This window comes from Acanthochromis polyacanthus, chromosome 12 (genome assembly GCF_021347895.1).
Source record: "Acanthochromis polyacanthus isolate Apoly-LR-REF ecotype Palm Island chromosome 12, KAUST_Apoly_ChrSc, whole genome shotgun sequence".
Classification (NCBI taxonomy): Eukaryota; Metazoa; Chordata; class Actinopteri; family Pomacentridae; genus Acanthochromis; species Acanthochromis polyacanthus.
The window spans coordinates 24,297,854-24,312,972 of NC_067124.1; positions in this window are offsets into that span (position 1 = coordinate 24,297,854).

The window sequence follows — 15,119 nt, forward strand, 5'->3', positions numbered from 1 at the left end:
CAACTCTTATTTAATGCTTTTTATTAATTTGTATAATTTTCTACATTGAAGATTAACACTGAAGATTATCACTTTTTTGTTTGCAACATAATTTGCATATGCATTTTTTTTATGGTTTTGATGTCCCTGGTATCAATCTACAATGTAGAAAATAATTCAACAGAAACCATTCGATAAGAAGTTGTTTTGACTGGTAGTGTAAGTTGTTTTCTGTGTAATTAGACAAGGATTGTGGGAAAATAAAAATGTCAGCCGAGTTAATCAAACGGGACAAAAGATAATAGGAAAGGAAAATAAAATTAATTTAATGAACCACACTCCTAAGTGAAAATCCTCAAGTTGGCAGCTGGTCATCATGAAGTCTGTGTCTCCATCTGCTGGTCAGTCACTGTACTCATTAGAGTGGTGGTATGGGAGACTGTTGAAGCTGCATGCCATCAATGATTCATGATGAGATTTACAGTTGTTTTTTTTTTTTTTTTTTTTTTTTTTACCATTTATACAAAAATTTCCTTAAAAAGTAAGAGACTTTACATCTAGCATCATGTCGTTTTTTTGCTCTATGAGCTGCGTGGCTTTTTGTTTGGGAGCCTTGCTCATGATTTTGCATGGCTTGAGGGCAGGTTTGAAGAAACAATGTCCCTGCTTGTGGTTGTTCTCTATAGAGCATCAAATTCATTCATTGCCTTCTTATACATGACACCTTATGTATTTTATTCTAAAAACAAAAAAGAACAAAATCCAGTTGATTACCGGTAAATCCTAAATATTGCAGTTACTGAATTATCCCAGAGATAGCGACAACTTTGAAACCACTTGCCCACCAAGACCTCTGAACCTGTGGTATCAGGTGCAAGACATTGGCAGCAGATTTTTGAAGTATTGTGAGTTGTGGTGAGGCGTCTCTATGTATCAGACCCCGTAGACGTTTACTAAGCTTGATCAAATTGAGACCTGGTGAATTTGGAGGTCAGGTCAACACCTTGAACACTTTGTCACATTGCTCAAGCCATTCCTGAAAAGTGTTTTCAATGTGGCAGGGAGCATTATCTTGCGGAAAGAGGCTGCTACCATTAATTTAAAAATATCAATGCCAATGACTGACAGTTGGTATGAATCAGAGTCATTAAAATCTGCACAGAAGTGATTCAGCTCGTAACAGCTTGGATATTTTTGTAAAGACATTTTTCATTATGCTTATTTGTAAAATCAGTTTTTAGTTGGCAGTCATATTTAGCTGTTTTGCTGTATCTACAAACAGTTATAGTAGTATCTACAATTAAAATTGGGATTTCTGCACATAGTAAGACTGGAAACCACAGAAACAAATTCTTGAAAGTCCACCAGGCTGTTCAGGTTCTCATCCACGAGTTATGATTTCTGTCTTTTTTTTAAGCGTCCCTGCCGATGTTCACTAAAGGAAGGAAGTAAAACCCTCAAATCTTGAGCAGACCTGTGCATTAGGTGGCATTTGAGTCAGAGTGAAATAGTGAGCGTGCGAACATCAGTTCATACAGAAGATCTGCAGTGAGCAGAATCTTCATCTCCCATCAACACAGGTGGCTTGTCAACCTCTTTTGTTGCTTCAAATGCTTTACCAAAGATGGATATATTCCAAATTTGTTGAATGTCCGAGGAGAAATACTCAAAACCTTTTTCTATTCAACTGCTGATTTAAAAGTCTTTTAAGAAGACAAATTGGTATTACATCAAGGCCAGGGCAAAATCAGCTTCAACAGTAACAAGAAACAGCAGTAGTCTGTTTAATTAGTTTTTTCTACTGGAGATTAAAGTTACAAAGTGCACTATAAAATTATACACTCACCTCTATGAATCGGTCAAAGAAGATTAAAAGAATAGAAGAAAAAAGAATTACTTTCACCTTCATCTCTTTACAAGTGCTGTCTGTGGGAACAGAACAGAACTCTGTACAACTCATAAAGGTTTGGTTGTGTAAATACAATTATTATTTGTAGGTGACTGTATTGATTTATGCCTCTTTTGTTCTGGTATGATACAGTTTGTGATTATTCAAAGGATTTCATCATGTCTCCTGGCAGATAACTTGGTAGCCTCAGCCTGTCGTTGCATGTCATTAGCATTTAGTTGAACATTTAGTTCAAACAAAATGCAAATGAATGCTCACAGTGAAAGAGACACAAGAAAGCATCTCAAGGTAGATTGTTATGAATTTTAAAAATGCATTTTATTTTAGTATTTTTTTTGACGTGTGTTAATTCCTAGAATGCTGATGTTGATTTTCCTGTGCCAGGACGTGCAGCAGAAGATTGTAAAGCATCATTAGGAATGCATTGATTGTGGCTGTGATGGGCTTCACCTGGTTACTCTGTTAGACTATAGGCACCTGTGTGTAGTTCAGGGTAATTGACTTCATACATCCACTTCTCTACAAACAAATATGCATGATAAGCTTGGATGAATATATATTTATAAAGTCTTAGATTAGAAAGTTTTATGAAACATTGCCTTCCATTGAGCCATGCTGCTATACCAGTTTATATAACTCGTATAGAAAAACTGGTTTATTTGCAGTTTGAGGAGTTCTAGGAAAAGCTTTACATGTGTGTCCTTGGTGGTGGTATGTTCAGGCTGCATCTTCTCCATTATGATCTCAATATGAACTCAAAATGTTTCTCTGACTGTCTATCTATTTTAGAGTCACGAGTCTTCTCAGCTCAGCAGACGTCTTCCATAGATCTGCCCACATAGAGTTTCTAGCTGCACAGCTTTGTGATTTGAGTATGTCAGAAAAGAAAATTATCTGAACTCCTCTTGTCTTCATTTAAAACAAGTCAGAGTGGACCAGTAAACGTTGTCTTCTGTATGGCACGTGTTAGAATCATGGGCGTAACGGACGCGGGGTACGCGTGGGACATGTCCCCCGCACTTTCCACATCTGTCCCCTCTGTCCCCCGCACTTTTTTCAGCCGTTACAACAGCTAAACCCATTATTAGCATCCAGTAACGTGTTTTCCCGAGCCGTCTTTGAATGCACCATGAGCGCATGCTCACGCAGGTGTTCCACAGGACACGTGCTGCTGTGCTGAGCAGTGCTGAACGTGCGTCTGGAGTAATGTTTAGCAAACCAGCCAGAGCTAGCAAGAAGCAAAAGAACTTTACGCAGTTTTTTTTCTAAACAAACCGTGTAAGTTGTGTGACCTTGTTGGATGCAAACAATGTTAGACTTGTTAGCTAAATGATGACAAGGTAAAACGTGGCAATATATCAATATGTTAAGCTAGTTAACAATAATTCAAATGTGGTTGCCTCTGTTACATTACTGCTAATTAGTTTATTCTTGGAATAAACCCAGTCCTCTTTCATTTCTGGGCAGAAGATGTGCTCACAATTGCTCTCCATGTATTTAAGTCTTTTGGTCCCAAAAGAGGAGAGTCAGGGAGGAGAAAAAAGAATAGGCTATCTATGGTATAAATTTACAACTATTTTTTACTCCTTTCTAATTCTATCTCAGAATTTTGATTTTCAGATTTTTTAATGATTATTTCCATAACAAAGAGCAGAGTCAGGCAGGAGATGGACCAGAGGCGGCGGCCAGCAGTAATGTTGACCATGCAGGGTCTGCAGAGGTGAAAAAATATATATATAAGTGGCTGAGAAAAAAATATGTATCTATGGGTTAAAGTGATTTTGAGGTTAAATTCTACTGCAATTTTTACTCTTCCTAATGCTATTTCAGAATTTTTCTTACCACATTTTTTATGTTTATTGCCATAACAGAAAGAGCAGAGTCAGCAGCAGGGACAAGGATGTAGGGTCTTTACAGGTAAGGAGAGATTATAACTTCCTGAGAATAAGATATCTATTGCAGGGAGAAACCAGGCAGTACTGATCATTTCATGTTCAGTGTTTGGCACCTTTGGCTACTCGTCCAGTAGATGTTCAAGGGACATTGTTGTCAACTCAACTAGAGTTTGGCCACTAAAACTTTAGATTTTATAGTTTAAAGTTTTATACTTTGTAGTTTAAAGAACTAGCCTAGTTGGTCCCCTGGCATTTTACTGTGGCTGTTAGGGATTATGTGGTTCTTTAGCCACTAAGGACGGTGCAATTAAATGTAAGAGAATGATAAATCGCTCTGAAAAATTTGTCCCCCTCACTTCTGAGATGGTGGTTACGCCCATGGTTAGAATAAACTCTCTGTGACTTTCATGCAGAGGATGTGGCTTGTTTTTAACCCCTTACCTCTGTCAGAGTATGTGTATGCCACTGCTTTTAAGAATACTGAAACTGCAAATTAGTCAAAGCAGTATAGAATAGTTCAACTGTCATCCACAGATTCCACAGAAGAATCGACATGATGCGTTTCTTACTGGAAACAGATATTTACAGGTCGGTCTCATTTGACAAACATGAAAAGTCAACACAAATTCACCTTTCAGATTACCTAAACTGTACGGAGATTGAAGGGTAAGTTCACAGTTGTTCAAGTATGTCATGAAAACAGTCAAGTGCTTATTAACATTGAAACAGGTTTTGATGTTTAAACTTCTTTTAAAAAAAAAACAACTAACTGGTGCTTGTACACTTCTAATGCAAGAGTTGGGGACAAAAATCCATTCCATTCTCTGCAGCTTTACTTAAAGCTAACAGACTTCTGAGGCCTGAGTTCGTAAAATCAGTGGGCATCTTTCAAAGTTGCTGTACGTTTAGAATTTTTTTTTTCTCTTGGTCTTTTGTCATTGTAAAACGAGAGATACCATGATAATTTATTTTGCATTATTTAATTTAGAGATGTCATTTATGGTTTTTGGAAATTATTACACACTTTGAGTCTTTGTGCTTGCTGGAATCACTTCCTCCCCAACACACACATATACACAGGTGCAGATTGGTCAATAAAGGGTGAACACTGGGGAGCCTGTCCCTGTTGTCAACCTATTGATAATTCAAGCTAATTGTGATACAAACAGGGAATCACTGGCCCATAGCAACTGGTGAAACAAAACCATGGTTCTCCAGTAAAAATGTACACAAACCAAGCACAGATGGTGCAGGGCAAAAATCTACCAGCAGTTTTATGTTGATGTAGAGTTATTTGTTTTATCAGTCAAACCTCCACATAGAATTTAAGGTGTTCATGGCTCTATTACTCTAACTCACCAGATGTAAACTTCAGGTTTAGGTCCCTTATACTACAGTTCACTTGCAAGGACCATGCAACAACAATGATAATGAAGGTGATGTTAGGTGAATATGGATGAGGGTGGACAAAGAGGTTGTCTAGATGGTTTCTCTAGGGTGATTGATGAAACACTGGAGGCTTGGGAGTAGCAGACTTCTGTGAAGAGTGAATATGAGAAAGTCAGGAGTGGATTGTGAGGTCTAACGGACTGGGATGAAGTGACAGGAGTCATGTGGATGCTGTTGGTGCACTCAGAGGATCTTAGGAAGCCAAAAATGGCCACATGAACATGGATTCTAGTGTAGCCGGTTAGGTATATCGAGAGCATGCGTGGGGTGAAGCTATTGAGATTTGATGATTACTGGTGAACATGATCTACCTTTGTTTATTGTTTCTGTTATTGTAATGTTGTCTGAGTGGATAAATATAGAAGCTGGAAGCGAACCACCATCCGCTATAGTAACTGCTGAAGCCTATGGAATGAGCAGTGTCTGTGAAAAGCTGGATGTCCCCAAATTGAGTGATGTAGTCATTGTAGAAGAAAGACATGCCATTCCAGGAAGACAGAAGGTGCTGCCGGACGCATTTCCATTTTGCATACATTGTCTAGAGTGACCTTGTCATGAAGAGGGGGAATGTCTGCTGCTTTTGTTCAAAGGTTGGAGAGGAATGGTTTTCCCTGGGGGATAATGTGAATGTAATAGTTTGGGTGGCTGAGAAGAGCCAGCAGCTGCTATTTTATACATCTGTCAGTTAGGAGATAGAGTAGCAGGGTGATGTGCTGTATTTTTTCTGAGGAAAGAAATGCCTGGAAGTCGAGGGTGATGCCTAAAAACTCTATTGAAGTGTGCGCCACCAACATTTTCTCCTTGGAAAATGAAATGCTAAGCTCTGAGATGGCTTTGGTAAGGGCTGAAAGCCCAAGACATGGAGGTGAGGATTGAGGGGTGATGGTGAGGGGAGTATGCAGTCATTGGTGCAGATCCAACATAGAGCTTGAGAAAGGGAGTCAAAGATCTTGAGGCTGCTTCTGCAGTGGAAAGTCGTGCTTGGCAGTCGATGGCTGGATATTGCGTGGAGAAAACTGAACATAGAATGACACTGTTGAGACTTGGTATGTGTGCACTGTGGGGAGAGGAAAGGTCAAGAATGAACCTCTTTTTACCAGAACATTTCTGCCATTCGAGGACTATGAGGCTGATATAGATGACTGGGAAAGATGGGTTGTTAAAATGGCCTATCAAGATGGAAACATTACCTGATGGATGTATACTACCGTTCAAAGTTTGGGGTCACCCATGCAATTCATTTTCCATGAAAACTCCCACGTTTACTCATGTGCTAACATAATTGCACAAGGATTTTGTAATCATCAGTTAGCCTTTCAACACAATTAGCTAACACAATGTACCTTTAGAACACAGGAGGGATGGTTGCTGGAAATGGGCCTCTGTACTTCTATGTAGACATTCCATTAAAATCAGGTGTTTCCAGCTAGAATAGTGATTTACCACATTAACTATGTCTAGAGTCTAGACTGTATTTCTGATTAACTTAAGGTTATCTTCATTGAAAAAAACAGCTTTTCTTTCAAAAATAAGGATGTTTCTAAGTGACCCCAAACTTTTGAACGGTAGTGTATCTATGGATTTAGGGATAATGGGTGGAGATCGCGATAGGTACCTGAGTATTGTCTGCGGTGGAGGTATGTGACTGGAGGGGGTTGATGGTAGTTTATGCTGTGGCTTCACATAGGTCATGTTTGGTCATGAATGCTGCAAAATACTTTTACAGTCAAGACCGCTCCAAAGTCCCCTCGAACTGCTGTAGCCACCCTGCTGCTTGTCTAGCAAACAGAATGCAATTGTTAAAAAAAAAAGCCGTCTCTCTGAGGGATGGGGCCATGTCTAGAATGACTGAAAGGTGATTATCCAGTATTGGTATTCAGTCAGGGTAGGCTGAGTAGATTACACATTTCTCTAAACTGAAAAGGCTAGTGAGAATTCAGTGGGGGTTAGGTCTTCTGGCTAGGAATGAGCTGGCTGGTTAAGCTTCATTAAATCTTGGCTAGTCTGCAGTCCACTGGGGTGACTGAGATTTGTGAGGGATGGCTGGAGGACCTGGACTAAATCTATGTAGATACTGACAAGAATTTGCTGATGTAAGGCTGGTGATATGAGAGATGGGCGCTGGATTGATGCGACTGGCTTTGGTTTACATGTTAAACGCTGACAAAATATTTGGGTGTTGGGGAGGGAGGGGAAGAAGGACAGGTGAGTAGGAAATGGAGGGGGAGGAGGCAGCTGAGCAAAGGAAGCTTGGTTAGACTGAGATGCAGTCCCTTGAGTTGTTGGATGGGGCGCTTGGACTGCTGGAGCTGTATTAGGAGAATGAGCCATGTTCCTTTACATGCTGAAAGAAGTGTAGAAGAATGGATGCTGGGATGAAAGGAAGCATGTGCATGCAGTGATTTAGTGAGACTATAAAGGTCAGACACAGTGGGAGCAGGAACAGGGGTTAATACGATTTGCCCTCCACTAGAGGGAGGTAATGATGCTCTCTGCAGCGCTATGACGTCACGGGTCACGAGGATGGCTCAGGTGAGGATCACGCAAGCGCGGGAAGCTTGGTTTATTTTGACTCGAGTTGATGACATACAGCTGAAATAATCTTTTTCTTGTTGGAACGGCTGAAGATAAGGACTTTCCTAAACATGTACATGCGCTGTCTTGGAGAGGTCCAACACGGTGGAGACGCGCGCCAGGTGCGCCATGGCCATTTATTGGGAGGTGAAGTTGACGGAAACCCAGCGTTTGGTGGATTCGGACGCCGAGTTTGTGTATATGGTAAAGGCCGTTTCGAGGAAGAAGCCCAAGACCGGTATGGAGATGGTGGAATCCAGTTTAGTGAACTTGAAGCTCTGGGAACTTGGACCAAGACGTGCGGGCTACTTTGCAGAGGCTTGAATATGTTCTGACTGCTAAGTGGATATTGTGGCTGGAGGTGAATTGTTCCGGAATATAAATCATGACCCAGGTGGAATCATCATCACCAATTTGGAATCCATGGTAAGTAAATTCTTGCTTTCTGAAGTAGTGTTGAAATGATGCGATCATGCTGAACATGGCAGGTTTTGGTGAGGAGTTGGGTCACGCAAATATGCAGGTCTAGTTGATTACTGGAGGGAATTTGTCATTTTATGCTTGCAAATGATCCATGAATCTATTCCCCTTTGCTATTCTGCAGGGGAGCCATCACTGGCAACAACCAGGGCAACTGTAATTGGTTAAAAAAAATACAATCAAGCCTGAGTGTGTCATTCCCCTCTAGGAGGATAAAAATGCGGTACAGTCAGACCATTCTCCAGTGCTGACACAGTGTTTCCCTTGGTGGAACAATTCTTAATCATTACCAGATGTTTCATTAAAGCCTCACAGAGTTGATAGCCTGGCTTTCAACTCTTTTGCTGCAAAGTATGACTTCCTAATGATATGCTACAAAAGTGTAGCATAAAAAAGCTCCAATAGATCGATTTATTAAGACGTAACTTATAGAGCTGTTAAAGCGTGCTTATGGTTTCCTCCCAGTGAAAAGCAAGCAGCGTCACTGGGCAGACAGGAAGGATGGTTTGGAGAGAGGTTGTGGTTGTGGAAAAAGATCTGGTTGTGGCTTTTCTGACTTTTAGTTGTTTGGCAAAATGTAACACTGTAGTGTCACAAAACTGAAGCAGCTCAGTTAGTCACAATAAGGATAGAATCTCTTGCTGTAAATTGTTTCTAAGCAATGTGTGCAATGTGTACAATAGTGTGTTTTTCTTCCTTTTTATACTATTCTGAGCCCTCATGAAGTTAGACACTGAAGCTGTGATGACAGTGATATAAGGGTCTAATGTCTCGGCCTTATGGAGGAGATTGGGGCTAACCAAATAATTAAAATTTTAGTTCAAACTATTGCTGTACCACCTCTGATTTTAGCCCTTATCTAGTTGGGTTGTTTCAGTGTTTGCAGCTTTAAATCGTATTCTCTCTCCTAAATCTCTTTGCATCTGCTCTAAACATTCAAATGGAGCAAACAAGAAAGTGATGGTATTTTCTCATGTTTTGTGGATCTCTAGACACACTGGAGACGTACATCCCTTTATCATGTCAATCTTTGTCTGCTCCACTGGTTCAGTCCAGCAGATGGCAATAACTTGACACTGTCAATCACAAGATGGCATGGAAGGGTGAAGGTTCCATTCCTGACAAAATGTAATAGTTTTCTGAAGAAAACCAGACAGCATAAAATTGAAAATCCTCAGTGCCAGGTAAAAAAAAAATCACCAGCAGCTGGTGGAATCCCAGCAGGTGAGGCACACATCACTTTACAATATAGCCATTAAAGGACCATTAGCAAATCACAGCAGAGTAGAAGCTGAGAAAAACCTCTGAACTGAATGCTGGAGCACTTTTAAAACACTGCCTACAGTAAAAATCTATCCACTATTATTTGAGTATTATGCCACCTGCCTTTTAGTTGCCACTTGCAGACACTGGAGGGCACTGTTGATGCGTGGTTGTGAAGCAGCTGCTTCGTAAGTGGTTGGCTGACCTTTGACTTTCTGCTCTATGCGGCCTCTTTTCTCTCAGACCAACAAACCATATTGCTCATTTGCATTTTACAGTCGCTGCTCGCGGCTGCAGTATCATGACACCAGAGCCTGTGTTTGTGATGAGTTTCTGCATAAATGAATGGCCGTCAGACAAGCGGCTGTTACATAATTGAAGAAGCTTCACGACTTTGTAAGGGCCTGTATTGAGTTTCTCCAGACTGCATTGTGTGCAGCTTTGGGGAGGGCTGCATTTAACCTTAGATGTTGCTTTGCCCTGCGGTAATGAAGACAAAGGATGTCAGGACACATTTGTGGGGCTCTGTAGCCTTGTCACATGGCTGTGTTAAAATCTAGCTTCATTAAGGGACTGCAACTCTCTGCCAACTGGAAATGAATCTTTTTTTTTTTTTTTTTAGCTGTTTTTAGAGTAAAATATCAATATACTCAGCTTATCTGAGAGTAGCATTTATACTTTTATGTCTTAGAGTTACAAAAACAGTATATCCTAAAGGATTTTAAATTACAACTGGGTCAAATCTTAATAGTTATCTTCACAGTGGGGACATATGCTAGCATCTACACTTTAGTCTTTAGATAGAACTTAGTGATTCATATCATGGAGTACAGGAGGAGTTAGAATTACACCCTTTAGTCCATTTGCTATGTATATTGATAGCACTTCCAGGAAAGCAGTCTATAAATATTGCATCTCTTTGAAAATGTGGGAATATCTGTATCTGGAGATGTACCCAACTTTAAATCAAAGATTATAAATAATGTAAATTTGTTCTTGCATTATGTCTCTGGAAGACTTATTTAATGCTGTTTCTTTTATTTTGTGCCCCTTTCATCTTTATCTTTTATGTTATGTGAGTTGTAATGATTTTTCATGATTTTTTTTTAGCTTGAGTAAACCAAAAAATAAACCAGACCAAAAACAATGCAAGTAAATAATCATTAATCATTAAAGAACCTCAAACACTGCGCAGAATAAAGAAGCCACTGTCGAACTGAATCACTGCTGTGATCCTAGAAAGATTCTGAATGTGAGATTTAGAAGAGAGGGTACAGTGACTCAGCTTTTCTGTTGGAGAATCTTCCTGCTGCACCTGCAGAGCTGCTGCCCACCTGGCTGCTGCTGAGGCTGGTTTGATGGCTTCAACACTCTTCAAGGGGGAAGAGGAAGCACTCCGATTTTACATCTCACCTCTGGAAGATGTACAGGTGTTAAAGAGTCATTTAGACTTCTCCTGAGAGTAACTGAAAGAGGATGACAGCAGGTTCCAAGAAGGTGGAAGGAATTGCAATTTACATCTTACTGAGAAGCAGCATAAATCGAACCAGAGCTGAATGGAATATTAAACAAGACATTAAACCACTTTTACATTCCTTTTTGGACTTTGTACATGCACAACAAATCTTTATCAAATTTACCTACTAATTATTTGATGAAAGTTCAATTGAATGTATGTATAATGTGATGAAATCACCAGACTCTTATTCAGACCAGATCATTCTCATTCCCAGGTCATCTAATGCTGATATTTCAGATTCTAGAAACGTAGACGAGCTGCTGGATGAGCACCAGGAGAAAGACATGATGTCAGACCAGCAGACTTTAAATAATTACCCTTATCAGTCACTGGGTGGCGCTTTGATGTAGAAGGCCTAGTTCCAAGTGTGTTCCTTGTGTTTGGTAACTGGTTTCTTTATATATTGAAATGTTTCTGAAAGGTGATTTCAATTAAAATGCTACAAGCGTGTCTCACAGGTAGATTTCTTTGATATGACTATTAAATTACAACAACTGTTAACGTTGTTCAGAAGTCCAGCTCGGAACAGGATGTGAGAAAATAACTTGGAGAGCTTGTATTTCAGATGGAAGAAAAACGACTGTGGAGTTTTTAGTCTGTGGTGATTCTTCTTGAAACATTGCATTAACATAACATCAAGTAACAACTGAGACCTATTTACAGTTAAACCCTAAATTACTTATCCATGTTTTTAAAATTGGAATCGCCATGAAAAGTGACTAAACAATTTATGATTGGGCTGGAGATTTAAATGGGGAATAGTCACAATTTCAGTTTTTTAAAAAAACATCTTTACTGATGAAAAAACGCTAACAATCTTTTTCATGCCTCCAGTGGGATTGTGGGCCACTTTTCTTTTGCCAGGTCTTTATAATTGCACGTCCTCCTTTCCATCACTCTGTTCTTTAGTTTTCTCCACAGACTCTCAATGGGATTCAGGTTCTGACTCTCAGCTGCTCCAAAAGGTTGAGATTGTTTTGTCGTTCTTGACCACTTTGGATGTATGTTTCAGATAAATGTCTTTTAGCACAATTATCTTCCCATTTTTTTTCTGCAGACTGCCTGAAGCTTTCATCCAGATATTCAATGTGCTCTTGCCCATTGGCTGAAATATATCCCTGAAGTATTGTATTTCCACTATCTTACTTCATTGTGGGGATGGTGTTCTTTGAGTTGAAGGCTTCTGATTTGTTTTGCCAAATGAAAGCCACATCTGTGTCCAAGCAACTCCATTTTTATCTAATTAAACTACAACAATGACAGGCAAAAGTTTTCTTCTTTGTCCAGTTGAATTTTTGCAAAAAAAAAACTAGGGATGTTATGGCAAACCTCACCTCCTTGTTTAGTGTCCATGGAGACCAGCCTTGTGCAGTGTCTGCTGGAGTGTCTGCTTCAAGATGCTGCGACCAGAACTGCTCAGATTCATCAGGATACAATTAGCACTTGAAAACACTTGAATGTGGCTTTATAGCCCTTCCCTATCTTTTTAAAAGCCACAGTACACAACTCTGTCTCATGGATGAACACTAATAGCTGTTTATCGTGTATTAGAATGCTCTGGAGCATAGTAGAAATTCCCAGGACGTTATGGAATAGTATAGAAGCTTGGATTTTCTCAAAGGTTTGTGATATTTTAAAGGGATATGAATAATTTTAGACGTCATTTTTAGCTAAAATAATTTAAGACAGCAAGGAAGCCTTGTAGCATGAATGGTTTTAAACTGAACTGTATGTATTTCAAAGTGAACATATTGATGAGACTGTCTTCATAAAGCAATGGACCCGGTTGAATAACTTTTTGTACAAACACAACAGACAACAGAGTAGTGGACTCTTATTTTGTGGTTATTGCTATAGAAGAACCAAATGGAAGTCAAACAAAGGAGAATTTGTCAGCACTGAATCCTGGTAGCTGCATGAAAGTCTTACATAAGCAACAGCATTATACTTTGAGATCAAAACTGAACTGTATTAAATGTACCAGTGGTGTATGCATAATGAGACAAAAAGTCACCAAGGTCAGTCCGTTTATTATTATGCCCATTTATTTTTCATCCTCCCTATGCCTTTATTGAATAGAAAAATCCTTAGTTATACTTAGAAGGTATTGATGTTTGACATTTGTACTATTTCTAATGTCCACTTTATCTGGAATCATACAATATTACCAGTATTTTGTGTGTCTGACTAGTATTTTCTAATCGGAAAAATAGGGAAAAATATAGTGGTTCAGTTGTGAAAAGTAGTTTTTTTTATTGCAAGTTACTTAAAAAAGGGAAAACTTTCACTGGTATTACTAAGGTATAGTGTTAAAAATATTATTGAATAAATATAAATCTAAGTAAAGTGATGTTTTGCTAGTTATGTGAATATAATGCTGAACATTGCACAAATTAAAGTAAAGCTGTAAAGCTAAGGTTGAGAGCAGTGTTTTATAGGCCTTGGTAACTGTACAATATAAGTAGTGTCAAGTATGGGGGAAAAAAATGATAGTGGTCTTTTTTCCCTCATCAATTATGTATGAAAACACTTTGAAACAGTTAAAAGTAAAGATTTAGCTCTTTCATTTAACTGAAGGCTGTACGAGGGCAAAGGTGAACAGCCTGTGTTCCACTTCTGAGTTTTAGAGAGGAGGTGAATGTATTTTGAAGGATTTTCAGAAGGCTAAGGAGGTGAGCTGATTCAGTTTTTTTCACAATGGAATAATGCGGAACATTTTTAAAAAGCTGAAAGATATATATATATATATATATATATATATATATTTCAAATCAGGTTGTTTTGATATAAGGAACATTTCTGTCCATGTCTGAATCCCAGCAACAATGACTACATTTACCAGTGATCTGAGAACTTGGTTGGTTGGGCTCTTTATTCGTTTTATCTTACTTATCACACCATAGATTAAAATCACTATAAGTGTGACGATCAACAGTTTGGGACTAGTTTGGGACTGTGCTGTTTCGTAAAATTAGTTGTACCAATTCTCAACATGTTATTGAGACGTTACAAGAGCTGTAGCTGAATGATGTTTTGCAACGCTTTGTCCTCCAAAACAGCTATTTCAGGACAATAATCTCTTAAGAGCTTCACCCAGAGTGCAGCAGCATTTGCAGCCTTATCTGGTGCCACCTGGTGGTAGCAGGGTAGACTTTATCTGTACCATAGACGACCCTATGTTATCTGTTGGCTGCAGTCGTGACACCAGAGCTTGTGCTTCTGAGGAGTTTCGGCATAAATGCCTGTCAGACAAGTGCGCCTGCATAATAAATGAAGCTTTACGACTTTGTAAGGAGCCGTATCGAGTTTCTCCAGACTGCGTTGTGTGCAGTCCCACTGAGGGCTATGTTTAACCTTAAATGCTTCTTTGCCCTACTTGTGTTAAAGACGGAGGATGGAAGGCTGCCTGTGAGGCTGTGCAACTCTCACAGCTTTCTATTTTCCACATTTTCATTTCTTAGATGCATACACACACGTATATATGTACGTACATACTTATATACTTGTATGTTTGTGTGTATATTCTCTCTATATAGATTATTTTCCTTGTCAAACTACACAACTTTTGAAATCTCCCACGCTGATCAAAACATGTTCCATTAAGCTGTCATTAAAATAGCTTTGCAACATTTTGCAAAATTGTCTTGGTATCATTTGTAAACACTGCTGTAGACAGTGTGACTAAGATTACAGTACATTTCTGCTACGCTTCAGCACACACACAGAACCAAAACTGAGGTAATGCGCTGTTCTCCAAGATCAAGTTATTTCACATACAGGCCATTGTTTCCAACTGATTAGGGTCTCATTGCAGAGGAACTGTAGAAAAAGAGTCACATTTGAGGAGTCATTAAACACCTAACATATGCCATATCTAAACCCAGACAACCCATTTAGTCAAATCATTTGAAGAATGGCATAAAGGCCTCTTTTGCCATGTTGCTTCAATAAATGTCTGTTTTATCAGCAACTTTACAGTCTTCTTCCTTTGAAACAAGCAGCACATAATGTGTCTGATGAAAGAGACTGTATCTCAGAGGCACCAGGACTG